The sequence below is a fragment of the Labrus bergylta genome, chromosome 4 (genome assembly GCF_963930695.1).
Source record: "Labrus bergylta chromosome 4, fLabBer1.1, whole genome shotgun sequence".
Classification (NCBI taxonomy): domain Eukaryota; kingdom Metazoa; phylum Chordata; class Actinopteri; order Labriformes; family Labridae; genus Labrus; species Labrus bergylta.
In genome coordinates, this window is record NC_089198.1 from 855,174 (window position 1) to 876,446 (window position 21,273).

Consider the following 21,273-nt stretch of genomic DNA (forward strand, 5'->3'; position numbering starts at 1 on the left):
TTTATACGCTATAGCCTTCCTAACATATAACATTAAAACAACCTGGATTTTTATTCAGACAAAGCGGTGAATCTTCACTAATATTCACGTGATACGGACTGAATGAAAGAATGAGGAAAACCCAGTTTCCCTCATGTCATGGTTAACTGACTCAGTGTTTGTTAAAAACCTGCTTACTGAAACAGGCCCCAGGATTAAAGTATTTCAGAATATCCAAACAATACTTGACATAAATATACAATATCTGAACAGTACGTCTGATATGTTGCTTTTTCATATTAATTCTTTAGGGCAATTCATTGATAGTTTGGTATCAAATTTCTGAATAAATTATCCCTGTAAACATCTAGAAACACATGATTGATTACTGTGTACCACATGGTTCAACCCTGTGTCCTCATTTCTTCTTTATGTGTTGACTTTGATATTTTAAAAATGATTTGATCTATTTTCATTTGTGTAATAATAGTAAGAATGGATTATATATAAATTCATTAACATGTGCATCAGGTTCAGAACATTTTAAATGTGTTCCAGTATGCAGTTCAGAGACGCGTTCCAGGATGTCACTTCTAGAATTTCTGCACTACATTTTTACAATTCCTCCAGGGGGAGACATTATTGACCAGGTAATGAACTACTGTGTTCAAACATTATATTAATACCAGCTGCTGCTGTAAAGAGAACACTTCAACACAGTGAACATTGAACATCAGAGAGTTCCTCCTGTTGGTTTAAACCTGGTTTTAGAAATGGAAATTTGGCTTTGGATTATTCTGGCTGCTCTTTTCTTTGGTAAGATATAAAGCACAACATGTCTTCAGTGTTTTTAAGTTCTGAGCAGAAATCTATGAACATTTGAATTATTTTGCTCTTGCAGTAAGACCGAGCAACTGATATTTTCCACTGTCTCATCTTCTCAGTCTCTTGAACAATATTTAATCTAATGGCTTCATTTTCTCTACGTTTTACAGGACTAACAGCTGGAGACAAAATCTATCCTGCAGTCGATGAAGTCAGAGGAACAGAAGGAGAATCTGTCACACTCAGATGTAACTATGAGACAACAACAGAATATGTTGGTCTCTACTGGTACAGACATCATTCTGACCTCCAGGCACCTCAGTTTATACTCTGGAAAGGAGCCAGAGATTTAAACAGTGATGAATATATTCCAGATAAACGATATGAATCTCAAACATCACGCAGCTCAACTGAACTGACCATTAGAAAGCTAACCCCTGAAGACACAGCTCTCTACTACTGTGCTTTAGAAACACAGTGATACAAAGTGTAGAAGAGGCTGTACAAAAACCTGAACACAGATATCTGACTACTCTTCAAAGAGGAGGGAAGTGGGATTCAAACCACAGCTTCATGTCAGATGGATTCTGATGATTCCTGTTTGATCAGAGTCTCTGTGGTTACAGCTGCTGATGAGACACTGAGGGAATTAAATACTCAGCTACTAACTACACATTTTGTATAGCACCAAATCATAACAAGTGTCATCTCAAGACACTTTACAAAAGAGCAGGTCGAGACCTTACTCAATGTTATATTAAGATAATCTGCATATTATCAAAGTGCCATCAAATAACTACTCAAAATGAATCACAAAGTAGATAATGCTTGAAAGTTAGGTAGCTAATGTAACTAGCCCGGACGCAAGCTAATCTTTCTGTGAAGTCAATTAGAACTAGCTAATACATGTTTCTCAGAGTTAAATATGTATTTGGGTGTGGTTATGTGTATCAAAGTACAAAGAAATATGAAATAATGCTAAAGCCACCTAGCTAATTGTTGTGGTTTTCTGTATTGGAGATATCACAAAAATGTAGCGTAGCATTAGTTCAGGCAGGCCACAGAGTCACGCTCTTCTATTATGCCAGAGATTTTGGTAACAGCTGATCTCACGCAAACTTCATCAGCTGATTTGCTTCAAAGCATCCTATTGGCCAAATAGTACTTATGCTGCCTTATTATAACTGCTCTAGACTGCCTACTCTTTGCTGCTCCCTCTGCAAGCTACATTTACAAACCTCCTCCACCCCAGCTCCTCCTTTTATTCTGTTCTGACTTAATCAATGTCATGCTGTTGTCATTGATGCCTGCTCTGTTTGGGTGTGCTGCTTCTCTCCCTGCCTTAAGCTTTCCTTGTATGAACGTGGAGGGCAGGAATGTGTGCTGTTCCTGCCTAATGCTTTCCACATAAAGATGTGGACGGGCAGGAAGATCCCAGAACAACCGCTGAATATAAATAATTACAATAAAGTTTTTTTTTTTTTTTTTTGACAAAGTGGTCCTGACTGAACTCTAGTTCTGTACGATCATTTACTTTAACTGTTCTTAAGAGTTAATGAGTTTGAATATGGCCACCGGTGATGTCATCAGAATTCACAGCACCCTTCAATTATATTAAATACAGCCTAATGAAGTGATGTTGAGGAAGGACGTTTTCATCTTGTCCTAACAACTTTAAAACCAATCAATGTGTACGAAACCCCAAAGGATTTTGGTATGTGAACTTCCATTAAAAAAATCAGCATGGTTTGTTCGTTAATGACCCCTTCAAGAAGATACTCTAGATGTTAAATGTGGTATGGTGGTTGGTGCTGGGTTGATTTCATGTGCATCTTTTTCAGAATCCTCTCCTGCGATGGTGTTTTTGTCACAACCCTTTAAAAGTGACATATCCTGATAGATCAGACCTAGACCTCTACATCCAAGTAATCCAAGCCACCCCACAGCATCAACTGGAACATTTGTGTCCCCTGTCATGTATTAACAGATGAATCTTTATAGAGTCCACTCAGATCAACCAACCAACCTGTAATAGTGGCTATGCATCCCTGGAAGAAGACCTTCTCCGGCTCCACAACGGACCTCAACCAGGAGCGACAGGATGACACACAGATTTAACGGTACTGTGTCTGTATGTGCTGGCAGAGGAAAGAAGACTGCTTGGAAACTTGGAAGTCTCTCCCAGAGGTGAAGGATGGACGGTGGGTCTGGGACACACTTCTGCATATTTGCATCATAGTTGTAGGTTGATGCATTATGTAAGCATACAGAACCAGCAGGCTCACTGCAGAAGAACTGATCTGATCTATTTAACGTTTTTCCTCCACTTGAGGGCGACATTATCAGGTAGGCAGTTCATCACCTCTGCACTGAGTTCAACCTTTCTGTCAATATAAACTGCTGCAAGGAAGAGAACTTTTCTCACTCTGAATGTTGAACATCAGAGAGTTCCTCCTGTTGGTTTAAACCTTGTTGTAGAGATGGGACTTTGGCTGTGGATTATTCTAGCTGCTCTTTTATTAGGTGAGAGACAAAGAACATATTCTGATTACTCTGTACATGTTTGTGTGTCTGATTCTCTAGCTACATAACTTTTCTAACCTAGTAAGTATTTTTGACAACAATTAATCTCTCCCTCCTCATGTTCTATTTTTCTCAGAGTCTAAAGGAGAAGACAGAGTGATCCAGCCAACAGAAGATGTCTTTGTTGCTTAGATTAGTTTATAATAGTTATTTGTTTGATTAAGTTCATTGATTTTGGATTGATGTTGCTTTGTTTAAATAAATTCTGTTATAATTTAAGAGAGCAGTTGTTTGTGGTTACTGGTGTATTTGCATTGTGATATAAGCTGGGTGCGAAGGCTTTGTGTACGGATTTCACGCCTTCAATTTATTAAATATAGTTATTCATTATTAATAATATTAGTAATTAAATAACTAATTTGAGACTGATTTGAGTGATATTTTGGTTATATTTACCTGATTACAGGTTGGTGCCCCAAAACAAGATTAAACATAGTTTAATGATATTTTATTTATATTATTAATAATGAAGTATAATTATTAAAGAATATAACCAAAGTTGACTTGATACAACCCCAACACCTCTGTAAATGTGGGAGAACTCACAATGGCCTCCAGTTAAAAACAAGTTCAAGTTCTAAATAAGGTGTTCCTCTGGCCCCGCCCACTGAGACAAACCAATGAGATTGTCTGTATCTCCAGAGCAGAAAAGTTTGAGGAAGTCAAATTAAAATCATGTCAATGTAGAGGAGAACATCTGTGCAGCACAGAGGCTGTTTAGTTTAGAAGAACATTACTCATCTGCTGTCTGTTTGTCTTCAACAACTCCAAAGACATGCTGCTCTACCTCTTTTTACTTTGCTCTCACTTTATAGGTGAGTGTTACAACACACATCAAACTCTAATTTCACCTGCTGTTTAGACCAGATATCTGAACAACTATTTCAAAGTAGATGTTTATCTGTGGGAGCTACAAATTCCACTGATAGAAAAAGACTTTTGTTTTCTTCATGAATCTCAAAATGATCAAAGATGACTGATGAAGTAGAGGACTGATTTTCAGTCTCTTGATGTCTGAATCTCTTGCAGACTAACAGACATGTATAATAATTATTTTGCAGCCCTGGGCTCCATGAACAGCATAAACCCAGAAACAACTGAAGAAAAGGTTGAAGAGGGAGGAAACATCAACCTGACCTGTACATATGATGGTCAAATCTACAACATCCAGTGGTACAGACAAAACCAGAGATCCAGACCAGAGTTTCTGCTCTACATCACAGAGGGAGGATCGATTCATCCAACAGATTCTGATTTCTCAGCTTACATTAACAAAATGGAGAAACGAGTAAATCTGGAGATCTCCTCTGCTGCACTGACTGACTCTGCTGTGTACTACTGTGCTCTGAGGCCCACAGTGACAGGAAACACCACAACTCTGTACAAAAACCTCTGGAGAGAAGACAACACAATACTCCACAACATCCACTAGAGGGAGTCCCACACTGCGAAACTTCAACTGTAGGTATGGAGATGTAGGCTTGACTGTTTTGTAGTGATGATAAAGAAGATCTCTGACAGGTGCTCTCCACATATCCAGAACTGTTTGAATGCAACATGAATTTGGTTTGCAAACTATAGATATAAATGAAGCTCTTAATATACAAAAAGTTAATATGATGTGATGGTTTGTCATCATATTTAATCTGGATCAAATCATTAGAATAAAGTACCATCATAAACAGTTGGCACGCCAAAATTAGAAGTGAGTTTCTGTCTTTGATGAACACGTTCTTCTTTGGCTGTTATTCCTCGTGGTGTACAACAGGGTATAGTTCTAGGCCTGGTCATTTTTATTTGTAAGTTGAATTTGATTTAAAATAAATTAGTTTAGTTTCTTTTTTGTTGTTATTGATGAACAGATCTTATCTTAATCCAGTCATAGATGGCCCTATGTTACTACATTTGAGATACAAGTGTTAAGAGGAGGAGCTACACAAATGAATATGAACAGTGTCACTTTGGAACAGAGGAGCTGCTGTGTTCTCTCTACTGTTCATTTATCACAGGAACAACAATGCAGCTTCCTTTGATTTGGATGATGATAGTATTCTTTCATACTGGTAAGTACTAAGAAGATGTAATAAGATCTAAGACATGAAACATGTCTGTCCAGATAGACAACTACAGTCACAGTGAAATATATGTCTTTCTCTTTAGGATCCTCTGAGGAATTAGTGACACCATTCAGAGAGATAATGATGGCTGTTGATGGAGAAAATGTGACTCTCTCCTGCAACTATTCAGGCTCTGTCAACAACCTCTACTGGTATCAGCAGAAATCAGGTTCATCTCCACAACATCTCATTGGAGAATATTCAGAGAAAACAGAGAAGTTGTCGACAAGACACGACAAACAATCTAATGAGTTTCATCTGGAGATCTCCTCTGCTGCACTGACTGACTCTGCTGTGTACTACTGTGCTCTGAGGCCCACAGTGACAGGAAACACCACAACTCTGTACAAAAACCTCTGGAGAGAAGACAACACAATACTCCACAACATCCACTAGAGGGAGTCACACACTGATAAACTTCTATGGTATGTCATGATGGCTAGATGTTTCTCAATTCAGAAATGAAACTAGTTCAACAGATGAGTCTCCTCCCAATGACTGCAGAGGTGTTTGATGACAGAGAACTGTTTGATTCCAGCTGTGAACATCAGACCAAACTCTACTCACAAAACTGAATCATACTGAACATTCAGTTACAGCATCTCACCTCTACAAACATGGAACAACTTACTGTTATTTTGTTCTTCTCAGTTCTCATAGGTATGTATGTCAAGGAAAATGTGGGTGTTTAGGGAAATAATATGTATTTACATTTTAAAAGAATTTGAATTAAAACAGTAGTTTTTTTATTTGCGAAATTTCTCTTTCTTTTTAGAATCCAGCTATGAAGAGCTCACTCCAGTTAAAAATGAAGAGTCCAGTTTAGAAGGCAGCACTGTTACTCTGTCATACAGTTACCCTGAACTGTTAACTCGTGATTATTTCTTCTGGTATCGACAACATCCAGGAAAACAACCACAGCTCCTTGTTGGTCACGGCGCTTCAGGAACGATAGGAAATGCACTTAGATCAGGATTAAAGATTTCAGTGGAGAAAAAAGAAATCAACATGAACATCTCTTCTGTTGCACAATACTCCACAACATCCACTAGAGGGAGTCACTGACTGTGAAACATCAATTGTAGGTATGGAGATGTAGGCTTGACTGTTTTGTAGTGATGATAAAGAAGATCTCTGACAGGTGCTCTCCACATATCCAGAACTGTTGGAATGTAACATAAATTTGGTTTGCAAACTATAGATATAAATGAAGCTCTTAATCTACAAAAAGTTAATATGATGTGATGGTTTGTCATCATATTTAATCTGGATCAAATCATTAGAATAAAGTACCATCATAAACAGTTGGAACGACAAAATTAGAAGTGAGTTTCTTTTGTTCTGTCTTTGATAAACACGTTCTTCTTTCGCTGTGATTTCTCGTGGTGTACCACAGGGTTGAGTTATAGGCCCGGCCTTTTTATTTCCAAGTTTATTTTGATTTAAAATAAATTAGTCTAGTTTCTTTTGTGTTGTTATTGATGAACAGATCTTATCTTAATCCAGTCATAGATGCCCCTATGTTACTACATTTGAGATGTAAGTGTGAAGAGGAGGAGCTACACAAATGAATATGAACAGTGTCACTTTGGAACAGAAGAGCTGCTGTGTTCTCTCTACTGTTCATTTATCACAGGAACAACAATGCAGCTTCCTTTGGTTTGGATGATGATAGTATTCTTTCATACTGGTAAGTCCTAAGAAGATGTAATAAGATCTAAGACATGAAACATGTCTGTCCAGATAGACAACTACAGTCACAGTGAAATATATGTCTTTCTCTTTAGGATCCTCTGAGGAGTTAGTGACAGCATTCAGAGAGATAATGATGGCTGTTGATGGAGAAAATGTGACTCTCTCCTGCAACTATTCAGGCTCTGCCAAGTACCTCTACTGGTATCAGCAGAAATCAGGTTCATCTCCACAACATCTTATAGGAGGATATTCAGAGAAAACAGAGAAGTTGTCCACAAGACATGACAAACAATCTAATGAGTTTCATCTGGAGATCTCCTCTGCTGCACTGACTGACTCTGCTGTGTACTACTGTGCTCTGAGGCCCACAGTGACAGGAAACACCACAACTCTGTAGAAAAACCTCTGGAGAGAAGACAACACAATACTCCACAACATCCACTAGAGGGAGTCACACACTGATAAACTTCTATGGTATGTCATGATGAAGGTTTGATGTTTCTCAATTCAGAAATGAAACTAGTTCAACAGATGAGTCTCCTCCCAATGACTGCAGAAGTGTTTGATGACAGAGAACTGTTTGATTCCAGCTGTGAACATCAGACCAAACTCTACTCACAAAACTGAATCATACTGAACATTCAGTTACAGCATCTCACCTCTACAAACATGGAACAACTCACTGTTATTTTGTTCTTCTCAGTTCTCATAGGTATGTATGTAATAAATGGACAGTGTGTTGTGATTTTGAAAATAAAGAGTATTTCAGTCCGGAAAGCTGTCATTATAACCTTAAATATGTTAGATGTATAGTTATGTTTGTTCAATGTTTAGATTGAATGACATGCGACTTTGAATAATTTCTTTGGCTTCATCTTTTTTAGGTGTCAGCTGTGAAGATCTCACTCCAGTTAGGATTGAAGAGCACAGTTTAGAAGACAGCACCGTCACTCTGTCCTACAGTTACTCCAAACAAGCTGTTGGCAATGATTATTTCTTCTGGTATCGACAATATCCAGGAAAACAACCAGAGTTCATCATGTTCATCTCAGGGTTGAACTTCACAAAAACAGCAGAATCTCTGAAATCAGAGAAAAGGTTTTTGACACGACTCTCTGAAGAAAAGGATCGTGTTGATCTACAGATCTCCTCTGCTGCACTGACTGACTCTGCTGTGTACTACTGTGCTCTGAGGCCCACAGTGACAGGAAACACCACAACTCTGTACAAAAACCTCTGGAGAGAAGACAACACAATACTCCACAACATCCACTAGAGGGAGTCACACACTGATAAACTTTAGTTGTATGTGTTGATACAGTCTAGATTCTTTTCCCTCATGATACAGTTGTGATACAACTCTTCAGAAATGACAATGATTTGATATGAGTCTCCTCCTACTGACTGCAGAGGAGCCTTATGACAGAGAACTGGGTCTTTGTAATATAACAATGAGTAAGGTCTTTAACCTGCTCTTTTGTAAAGTGTCTTCAGATAACATTTGTTATGAATTGGTGCTATACAAATAAAGATTGATTGAGAACACTTTTAATCAAGCTGTGAACATCAGACCGAACAACTCGGCACCAACTCATACTAGTTCTTCCTTTACAGCACCTCACCTCTGTAAATGTGGGAGAACTCACAATGGCCTCCAGTTAAAAACAAGTTCAAGTTCTAAATAAGTTGTTTCTCTGGCCCCGCCCACTGAGGCAAACCAATGAGATTGTCTCTATCTCCAGAGCAGAAAAGTCAAAGTAGAGGAGAACATCTGTGCAGCACAGAGGCTGTTTAGTTTAGAAGAACATTACTCATCTGCTGTCTGTTTGTCTTCAACAACTCCAAAGACATGCTGCTTTACCTCTTTTTACTTTGCTCTCACTTTATAGGTGAGTGTTACAACACACATCAAACTCTAATTTCACCTGCTGTTTAGACCAGATATCTGAACAACTATTTCAAAGTAGATGTTTATCTGTGGGAGCTACAAATTCCACTGATAGAAAAAGACTTTTGTTTTCTTCATGAATCTCAAAATGATCAAAGATGACTGATGAAGTAGAGGACTGATTTTCAGTCTCTTGATGTCTGAATCTCTTGCAGACTAACAGACATGTATAATACTTATTTTGCAGCCCTGGGCTCCATGAACAGCATAAACCCAGAAAGAACTGAAGAAACGGTTGAAGAGGGAGGAAACATCAACCTGACCTGTACATATGATGGTGTTATTAACAACATCCAGTGGTACAGACAAAACTAGAGATCCAGACCGGAGTTCCTGCTCTACATCACAGAGGGAGGATCGATTCATCCAACAGATTCTGATTTCTCATCTTACATTAACAAAACGGAGAAACGAGTAAATCTGGAGATCTCCTCTGCTGTACTGACTGACTCTGCTGTGTACTACTGTGCTCTGAGGCCCACAGTGACAGGAAACACCACAACTCTGTACAAGAACCTCTGGAGAGAAGACAACACAATACTCCACAACATCCACTAGAGGGAGTCACTTACTATAAACTGGATTCGGTCAGGAGGTGAAGTTACAAGACAGATCATTAAAAGCGAGCAGAGTGTCAGTAAAAGATGTTCAGTGTAAAGTTGTCAGTCGGGGAATAACACAGGGCTATGAATGAGACCTGTCTCTGTGATCAGGCTCCTCCTTCTAATCCTCTAAGTTAGTGTTGATGTGGACTAAACACAGAGATCACAGCCTTCTTTATACTCTCTGTAACTCAGAGTTATTAACACTGCAGATATGATGTCTCTGGTTATCTCAGTGTTGCTGGCTGCTGTGTGTCTTGGTATGAACTCTGTTTCTTTGATATCAATCCAACACTGACATGATTCTTTAACAGCACACTAATACTATTTGTTCCTGTTTTACAGAATGTATGGCACAAAAAGACAACGTGCTGCAACCAGAAGGAGATGTGACTGCTACTGAAGAAGAGGCAGTAACTCTTGGCTGTCAATACAACAGCAGTTTATCAAATGAGTATCTCTACTGGTACAAACAGGATGGAAACAACAGCCCCAAATTCATACTGAGCCGCTTTAAGATTGGAGAAGGGAAAACAATGAAAGAGTTTGAGGAGAGATTTTCATCCACACTGGATTCTACTTTAAGATCAGTTCCTCTGAAGATCCAGAAGCTTCAGCTGACTGACTCTGCTGTGTACTACTGTGCTCTGCAGCCCACAGTGACAGGAAACACCACAACTCTGTACAAAAACCTCTGGAGAGAAGACAACACAATACTCCACAACATCCACTAGAGGGAGTCACACACTGATAAACTTCTATGGTATGTCATGATGAAGGCTTGATGTTTCTCAATTCAGAAATGAAACTAGTTCAACAGATGAGTCTCCTCCCAATGACTGCAGAGGTGTTTGATGACAGAGAACTGTTTGATTCCAGCTGTGAACATCAGACCAAACTCTACTCACAAAACTGAATCATACTGAACATTCAGTTACAGCATCTCACCTCTACAAACATGGAACAACTTACTGTTATTTTGTTCTTCTTAGTTCTCATAGGTATGTATGTAATAAATGGACAGTGTGTTGTGATTTTGAAAATAAAGAGTAATTCAGTTTGGACAGCAGCTGTCATTATAACATTAAATATGTTAGATGTATAGTTATGTTTGTTCAATGTATAGATTGAATGACATGTGACTTTGAATAATTTCTTTGGCTTCATCTTTTTTAGGTGTCAGCTGTGAAGATCTCACTCCAGTCAAGAATGAAGAGCACAGTTTAGAAGACAGCACCGTCACTCTGTCCTACAGTTACTCCAAAGAAGCTGTTGGCAGTGATTCTTTCTTCTGGTATCGACAATATCCAGGAAAACAACCACAGTTTATCGGCTCTCACATATCAACAGGACCACTTTCAGAACCCATCTCAGGACTGTCTGTTTCAGTGAGGGGGGACAAAAAACATCTGGATCTACAGATCTCCTCTGCTGCACTGACTGACTCTGCTGTGTACTACTGTGCTCTGAGGCCCACAGTGACAGGAAACACCACAACTCTGTACAAAAACCTCTGGAGAGAAGACAACACAATACTCCACAACATCCACTAGAGGGAGTCACACACTGATAAACTTCAACCATAGTATGGAGATGTAGGCTGGACTGTTCTCTGTGCTCTAAAGATAAACTGAAGGTCTGAATATAATATTAATTATCTACAAAGTACATCTTGTTTGTCATCATATTTACTAATGTGTTTAATTTCACCACTGTTGAATTGTATAATTTAAATAAAGTAACTCAGTAAACTTCCTGCATTCTTTTGTCTTGCGCTTTATTAAAGAAGTTTGTCTTTTGTTCTTTGGAAGCTGTGATTTCTCGAGGTGTTCCACAGGGTTCATTCCTGGGTCCTCTCAGTTTTTAATTATATGCTGGCAGCGATATTGTTAATATTATTTGATCAGGTTTCCTTTGTTTTGGTTTAGATTAATGGATCTTGTAAAATTATTCAAGACATTCATTGGCCCTTTTTCAAACCGGCCACTACATCCTACCCCTACGCACTACCCCTCCGTTTGCGCGTCCCCGCGGAGGGTCTGCCATATTAAGTCCATCCCAAACCAATTAGCGGGGAGTGGTAGTGGGTTATAAAACCCTCCACCAGCGAGTGTGCACCGATGCCGACTTTCGGATCACGTGCAATGCCTATTGTGTCCGGTCGTTATGGATGAAGCAACCTGTGAGTTTTGTGCAAGTGCCTATAAACACTGCTCTAACTAAGATAGACATTTAATATCCTCATACAGGCGTTAACAACTTCAAATGTGTATTGTATTGAGGATCAAATATATGTGTATTTATTGTGTTTCATATTTACAGGGACTGTTGCAAAAACAAAAGAATATTAAATCATGTTGCAGACAACTTTGTTGTGAACATTTATTTTTTATTTTTCTACTTTTGTTGTCTTTGTGAAATCTCAGTTCAACAATGAAAAATGCACTTTTTAATGCTCTGATGTTCAACAATATTATCCTTGTCTTTGCATTAATTTAGGACACCCTGTTCTATGAAATTACAATAAATTAACTGAAATTATGAATTACAAGAAACATTGTAGGCTCAATCTAATAGTTTTGTTATCAGTCTACACTAATATAACTGAAAAAGAGGAATAATCTAGGCTACATAAATATTTTTACAGAATGCATTAGCTACAAAAAAAGCCGTTTCCGCAAGATACCGCTGAGTAACCATGGTAACATACAGTTCCTGTTTCCACATGAGAGAGGGAAGTTTTTCCTAAAGCCTGCCGCTGTATTTCTACCCTACACCTTGATGAAGGAGAAGGAGGGTTTGGTTTGAAAAATGGCCATAGAGTCTGGAAAAAACCTTTGTGGATGTAACTTTTAAACACAATTGTAATATTTTTTATCTCCACTAGAGGCAACATAATCAAGGGGGAAGATCACCACAGCACTCAGTTCAAGCATTCATATGTAACAGCTGCTGTAAAGTGAACTATTCTCACACTTCTGGCTGAACATCAGATCAGGTCTCCTGTTGGTTTAAAACTTGTTGTAGAGATGGAACTTTGGCTGTGGATTATTCTGGCTGCTCTTCTATTTGGTGAGAAACTATAGCATAACATATTTCCTTTACTCCTCACTTGTTTGAGTGTCTGTCTCTACGTAACGTAAGACAGAGTGATCCAGCCAACAGAAGATGTCATTGCTTATGAAGGAGACACAGTCACACTTGGTTATACATTTGAGACCATTTCTCAAAATCCCTCAATGTTCTGGTACAGACAGGAAACAGTTGACTTTCCAAAGTACATGTTCAGATGCTACTCAAACAAAGCAGAAAATGCTCTTGGGATCTCAGAAGACAGATTTAAACCTGCAATTAACGGGACATCAGTTCCTCTGAAGATCCAGAAGCTTCAGCTGACTGACTCTGCTGTGTACTACTGTGCTCTGCAGCCCACAGTGACAGGAAACACCACAACTCTGTACAAAAACCTCTGGAGAGAAGACAACACAATACTCCACAACATCCACTAGAGGGAGTCACATGCTGTTAAACTACGATGGTATGTAATGATACAGACCAGATCATCTGAACACTTTTTAAAACTGAAGATATGATGTAGGAGGGATGCATGCTTTAATGTGGGGCTGTACCAGTCTCTCAAAGCATTTCATAATCACCGGGGTGAGAGCAACCGGACGGTAATTGTTCTTGCTGGTGATGGCTGAGGTTTTGGGTACGGGGATTATGGTTACGGTTTTCAGACAGATGGGGACAGTGGCTTGCTGTAGTGACAGGTTGGAGATGTGTGTGAAAACTACAACATCCACTAGAGGGAGTCACACACTGATAAACTTCTATGGTATGTCATGATGAAGGTTTGATGTTTCTCAATTCAGAAATGAAACTAGTTCAACAGATGAGTCTCCTCCCAATGAGAGGTGTTTGATGACATAGAACTGTTTGATTCCAGCTGTGAACATCAGACCAAACTCTACTCACAAAACTGAATCATATTGAACATTCAGTTACAGCATCTCACCTCTACAAACATGGAACAACTCACTGTTATTTTGTTCTTCTCAGCTCTCATAGGTATGAATGTAAAGGAAAATGTGGGTGTTTAGGGAAATAATATGTATCTACATTTTAAAAGAAGTTGAATTAAAACAATAGTTTTTTGGGGTGTGATGGATTATGTTGCATTAAGAGTTGATTTCAATAACATACGATTCTGTATAATTTCTCTTTCTTTTTAGATTTCAGCTATGAAGAGCTCACTCCAGTTAAAAATGAAGAGTACAGTTTAGAAGGCAGCACCGTCACTCTGTCATAGAGTTACCCTGAACTGTTAACTAATGATTATTTCTTCTGGTATCGACAACATCCAGGAAAACAACCACAGCTCCTTGTTGGTCACAGCGCTTCAGGAACGATAGGAAATGCACTTAGATCAGGATTAAAGATTTCAGTGGAGAAAAAAGAAATCAACATGAACATCTCCTCTGTTGCACTGACTGACTCTGCTGTGTACTACTGTGCTGTGAGGCCTACAGTGACAAGAAACAACACAACTCTGTACAAAAACCTCTGGAGAGAAGACAACACAATACTCAACAACATCCACTAGAGGGAGTCACGGACTGCGAAACATCAACTGTAGGTATGGAGATGTAGGCTTGACTGTTTTGTAGTGATGATAAAGAGCCTCTCTGATAGGTGCTCTCCACATATACAGAACTGTTTGAATGTAACATGAATTTAGTTTGCAAACTATAGATATAAATGAAGCTCTTAATATACAAAAAGTTAATATGATGTGATGGTTTGTCATCATATTTAATCTGGATCAAATCATTAGAATAAAGTACCATCATAAACAGTTGGCATCACAAAATTAGAAGTTAGTTTCTTTTTTTCTGTCTTTGATAAACACGTTCGTCTTTGGCTGTGATTTCTCGTGGTGTACAACAGGGTTTAGTTCTAGGCCCAGCCTTTTTATTTGCAAGTTGAATTCGATATAAAATAAATTATTCTAGTTTCTTTTGTGTTGTTATTGATGATCAGATCTTATCTTAATCCAGTCATAGATGCCCCTATGTTACTACATTTGAGATGTTAGTGTTAAGAGGAGGAGCTACACAAATGATTATGAACAGTGTCACTTTGGAACAGAAGAGCTGCTGTGTTCTCTCTACTGTTCATTTATCACAGGAACAACAATGCAGCTTCCTTTGGTTTGGATGATGATAGTATTCTTTCATACTGGTAAGTACTAAGAAGATGTAATAAGATCTAAGACATGAAACATGTGTGTCCAGATAGACAACGACAGTCACAGTGAAATATATGTCTTTCTCTTTAGGATCCTCTGAGGAATTAGTGACACCATTCAGAGAAGTAATGAAGTAATGAAAATGTGACTCTCTCCTGCAACTATTCTGGCTCTGCCAACTACCTCTACTGGTATCAGCAGAAATCAGGTTCATCTCCACAACATCTCATTGGAGAATATTCAGAAAAAACAGAGAAGTTGTCTACTAGACATGACAAACAATCTAAGGAGTTTCATCTGGAGATCTCCTCTGCTGCACTGACTGACTCTGCTGTGTACTACTGTGCTCTGAGGCCCACAGTGACAGGAAACACCACAACTCTGTACCAAAACCTCTGGAGAGAAGACAACACAACACTCCCCAACATCCACCAGAGGGAGTCACTTACTATAAATTGGATTCGGTCAGGAGGGTAACTTACAAGACAGATCATTAAAAGCGAGCAGAGTGTCAGTAAAAGATGTTCAGTGTAAAGTTGTCAGTCGGGGAATAACACAGGGCTGTGAATGAGACCTGTCTCTGTGATCAGGCTCCTCCTTCTAAACCTCTAACTTAGTGTTGATGTGGACTAAACACAGAGATCACAGCCTTCTTTATACTCTCTGTAACTCAGAGTTATTAACACTGCAGATATGATGCCTCTGGTTATCTCAGTGTTGCTGGCTACTGTGTATCTTGGTATGAACTCAGTTTCTTTGATATCAATCCAACACTGACATGATTCTTTAACAGCACACTAATACTATTTGTTACTGTTTTACAGAATGTATGGCACAAAAAGACAACGTGCTGCAACCAGAAGGAGATGTGACTGCTACTGAAGGAGAGGCAGTAACTCTTGGCTGTCAATACAACAGCAGTTCATCAAATTATTATCTCTACTGGTACGAACAGGATGGAAACAACAGCCCCAAATTCATACTGAGCCGCTTTAAGATTGGAGAAGGGAAAACAATGAAAGAGTTTGAGGAGAGATTTTCATCCACACTGGATTCTACTTTAAGATCAGTTCCTCTGAAGATCCAGAAGCTTCAGCTGACTGACTCTGCTGTGTACTACTGTGCTCTGAAGCCCACAGTGACAGGAAACACCACAACTCTGTACAAAAACCTCTGGAGAGAAGACAACACAATATTCCACAACATCCACTAGAGGGAGTCACTGTTCAAACATACTTTTCAAAGTCTGATCGAAATATCAAAACTTTATCTATTCTCACATTTCAAGGAGGAGCACAGTTTAGAGTTAAGATGTCACTTTTTAGCTGGTATGACATACTGACCAATTGCCTATTTAACAACTCAGCAGCCTGTCATGGGGTCTTTGATGATACGTGGATGATTGCATCGTCGACATACAACTGGCAACAAACATCTTCACAGCTGTCTGGTAGTTGGTTAATGTATAGGCAAAAGAGCAGCGGCCCCAGAATGGAGCCTTGTGGTACGCCAACATTACAGTGTTGAGGGGATGATATTGAACTATTGATTTTAACTCATTGCTTTCAAAATTCTAGACATGATTAAATCACCTGAGAGCTTGATTACAGACTCAAATCTGGACTATTTGTGCCTATCAGAAACGTGGTTAACTCAAACAACTCCATCTAGTGTTTTTAACATTCCGGGCTATACTGTCTATAGACGAGATCGTAAATGTGGGAAGGGTGGTGGTGTTATGATCTATGTTAAAGAAGGGATTAAGAGTAAACAAATGGATTTGCCTACTGATAATCTGGAATGTGTTGGAGTTACTATCAGTCTTTCTCATGAAATGTCGTTTAATGTATTTGTTTTGTATCGTCCACCAAATCAAAAGGATCTGTTCTTTAATAATTTATCTTCTGTTCTCAAAAAGTGTAATGGCAAAGAAGTTATCTTAATGGGTGATTTCAATCTGAACTGGTTGGATAAAACACGCAGAAAGAAGTTAAAGGGCATTGCCATTAAATTTCAGCTGACTCAGATCATAGAAAATCCAACAAGAATAACAAGATCCTCAAAGACTTTGTTAGATTTAATTTTCACCAACAGAGTGGAACGTATATCAAAAACATATAATCTAATTACAGGCATGTCTGATCATAATCTTACTTTAGCTGCGAGACAACTCTCCAAGATGCGTTACAGAAATCCAGATAAAATGATAGGAAAGAAATGTATTTCACTTATTCCAAAGAAAGATATAGAAAACTTTGAGGATGAAGTCAGGAAAACTAAATGGGAAAGTATAATTAATGGTAAAAACTGTGAGCAAGCCTGTGAGGAATTAATGTCCACACTGAAGCAACTCCTGTCCAAATACACTAAAACACTACCCCTGAAGCATAATAGCAAACAAACTTTGCCCTGGTTTAATGACACCTTACAGCACTTAATGAAGATTAGAGATGCAGCTCTAAAAAAATCTCTAAAATCAGGTCTGGAAACTGATCGAATGATATTCAAGAGCCTTAGAAATAAAGCCACAGGGCAACTCCGGAAGGCTAAAGCCAATTTCTTTCTGGAGATAATAAAACAGGCAAAAGGAAACACTAAACAGTTGTGGAAAAATGTAGATCAACTTACTGGAAAAGCTCGCTCCAAGAGCAGACCTATAGAGCTTGAATTAAATGGGGTTATACAGGATGACAGTCTAGCTGTTGCAAATGGTTTTAATGAGTATTTTCTTGAGTCTGTTTTAGAATTGGGGAGCAATTCCAATGAATTCCAGCTACCCACTGTTTTAACAAACGAAGCAAATGCTCTGCATTTTAAATATGTAGATGAGGCAAAGGTAAACAAAATATTGTCATCATTCACTAATTCGAAAGCAAAGGACACTTGGGGAATTGATACGGTTTTTCTTAAAAAATTTAGGGATGATTTAACAGCCTCTGTCACTCAAATGATAAACCGGTCACTGGATGAAAGTGTATTCCCTAGCACTCTGAAGACTGCTATTGTAACTCCTGTTCACAAATCAGGGGACAGACAGGAAGTGAGCAACTATCGTCCCATCAGTATATTGCCTGCCATTTCAAAAGTTATTGAAAAGGTTCTTGCTGAACAACTGGTAGCCCATCTTAATATTGAAAATCTACTGCACCCTATGCAATTTGGGTTTCGAGCAAACCATTCCACTGAAACGGCATGTTGCTACTTCCTTGAAGTCATTAAAGGTAGCCTTGATAAAGGAGGGGTGGTGGGTGCTGTATTTCTTGACCTGCGCAAGGCTTTTGATACAGTTAATCATTCAGTACTCATCTCCAAATTGTCTAAATTTAAACTCTCTGTTAACGTTGTCAATTGGATTCAGTCTTACCTACTTGGTCGCTCACAGTGCGTACGGATAAATGATAAAATGTCATCACTAAAAGCCTGCGTTATGGGAGTGCCACAAGGTTCCATCTTAGGACCGTTGTTGTTTAGTGCATACATCAATGACCTCCCATCTATGTGTGATGATGTGGGGACCTTGATGTATGCAGATGACACGGTCCTATATGCATGTGGGAAAGACCCTGAACAAGTAGCTGCCAAACTGTCATTAGCAATGGAACAAGTCATAGAATGGTTACGTTATTCATGTCTGACTCTTAATACTGACAAAACTGCGGTCATGTATTTTGTGAATAAACACAAAAATATGGTTTTTCCAAATATTATTGTAGGTGGGCAAATGATAAAAAAGGTCGATGAGTTTAAATACTTGGGTGTTACACTAGACCACAACCTTACTTTTAAAAGTCATATTAAAAAGATGTGTCATAAAGTTAAATATAACATAGCCAACTTTAGACATATCAGGAACTCACTTACAGTCGAAGCGTCTAAAATGTATTTGAATGCTATGATTTTTTCTTGCTTTCATTACTGTATATCATGTTGGTCCCAAGCAAACAAGACTGTTTTAAAACCCATAAGGTCACTTCATAAACAAGCCCTTAAAATTCTGGACAGAAAACCACAACAGTATCATCATTGTGATATTCTTGATAAATATAAAATTCTGAGCTTTGACAATTTAATTTTTTATACTGATGTCCGCTTAGTGTACAAAATAATCCATGATGCTGCTCCCCCACCATTGAAAAGCTTTGTGAAACTTCGCTCTGAGCTGATAAGCAGATCTTCAAGGTCTGCCTCTAATGGAGATTGCAATGTTCCTAAACGTGGCTCCGCTTTAGCACAATCTGTTTTTTCTTTGAAAGCCGTTAAGGAATGGAACAGTCTTCCAACTAGTCTTAAACTTTGCACAAACTTCTGCACTTTCACCCGGGAAGTCAAAAAATGGATTTTAAGGAACCAGCCTTGTCAGCATTAATGTGTCATCTCGACAACCTTTTAGATCTCTCAGGGAAACTATAATGTTTTAATATCTGTAAATTGTTCGATGTCTTTCTTCTCTCGTGTGCGTGCGTGCGTGCGTGCGTGTGTCTGGTTGATTTGTATTTTGCTGTTGCCATCATCTGCCCAGGGACAACAGATGGAAATTAGCTAGCTAGCTAAATCTGGTACAAAGCATGTTTTTTTTTTGTACACTGTCCCTGATTCAAATAAACGGTTAAAAAAGAATGTAGATTTTTTTGAGTGTTATAAATCAAGTCATGGTTTACAGTATCAAAGGCCTCTTTCAGGTCTAGAAATACTGCTCCCAAAACTTTACTGTCACCTATGATGTGTGTTAGGGGCTTGACAAGTGAAGAATGCTTATTTATGAATTCAGTATCTAATCCAAACATATCTTTAGCCTGAGAGGTATAAGATCAATTATTTGTTGAATGTTGCCTTCATTAGTCTGTGTAATGAAGAATGAGTTTGATGAATCTGTAGGTAGTATCGCTTTCATTGTGCAGGTCTGAAAAAGAAGCCGACGCCAGACGCTGTCACACTTATCAGAAAGTATACATATTAAAAACATATCTAAAACTGTGCAACAGAGAGACATGACAAATGCATAAACAGCAAATGTGCTTCAAACACATAAACTATACAAATTTACAGCACCTCAACTAAATTAGTACATATATTCAGTCACTTTTCTCTCTCTTTCTGGGAATATGCATTTTTAACTTTAGAATCAATTCTGAATTTGAGTCCTGTCTCTCCAAATGGAAATCTCTTGACCTGTTGCAGCGTGGTTTCATTCCTCAGCCACAGTACAGTCCTACATAAGAGACAAACAAAGATGATTGTAGAGTTGAGTGGAGTGAGGGGTTAAAGGGAGGAGTCAAACTGTGACTCAACGACCAAAAAGACAAACTTTCACAAATATGGTTCATAGAAAAGGAGACTCTTTATGTTTAAAGATGCTTTCAGTATATTTGAGTCAGTTTGTGACTTTGTTTCTGCTCACATTAACAGGTAGGTCACTAAGAATATCAGAGCTTTACTCATTAAAAAAGATGATTTTGAATCAGAAGCACTTCTTTGTTCCTACTGGAAATCACATTAAGACAGTACGTGTTATTGTTCCTTCAGGTGTTATCTGTGATGATCTCACTCCAGTCAAGAATGAAGTGTTCGGTTCAGAAGACAGCACTATAACTCTGTCCTACAGATACTCCAAGACTGTTTCTAGTGGTGATGATTTCTTCTGGTACCAACAACATCCAGGAAAACCACCAGAGTTTATTCTGTATATCTCTGGGCGTAATTCTTCAAGACCAGCAGAATCTCTCAAATCAGACTCAGAGTTCTCGACTAAGGTGTCTGGAAAGAACCATCTGGATCTACAGATCTCCTCTGCTGCACTGACTGACTCTGCTGTGTACTACTGTGCTCTGCAGCCCACAGTGACAGGAAACACCACAACTCTGTACAAAAACCTCTGGAGAGAAGACAACACAATACTCCACAACATCCACTAGAGGGAGTCCCACACTGTTAAAATGTTTTGGTCTGTGATCACACAGTCTAGATTCTCCTCTCTCATGAGACAGTTGTTATGAAGAGCTTCAGAAATGTAACCAACAGATGAGTCTCCTCCTCCTGACTGAGCAGATGTTTTATAACAGGACTGTTTGATTACTGCTGTGAACATCAGACCAAACAAAACTCACTAAACTGATTCCTCCTGATCTCTCAGTTATAGCTTCTCGGCTCTGCAAACATGGACAAACTCACTGCTATATTTTTGTTATCAGCTGTCACAGGTATGTGAGACATGGCCAGAGTGACATATTTCACTTATTACAACAATCCTTCCACTTTAACGTGTACATGCTCTCA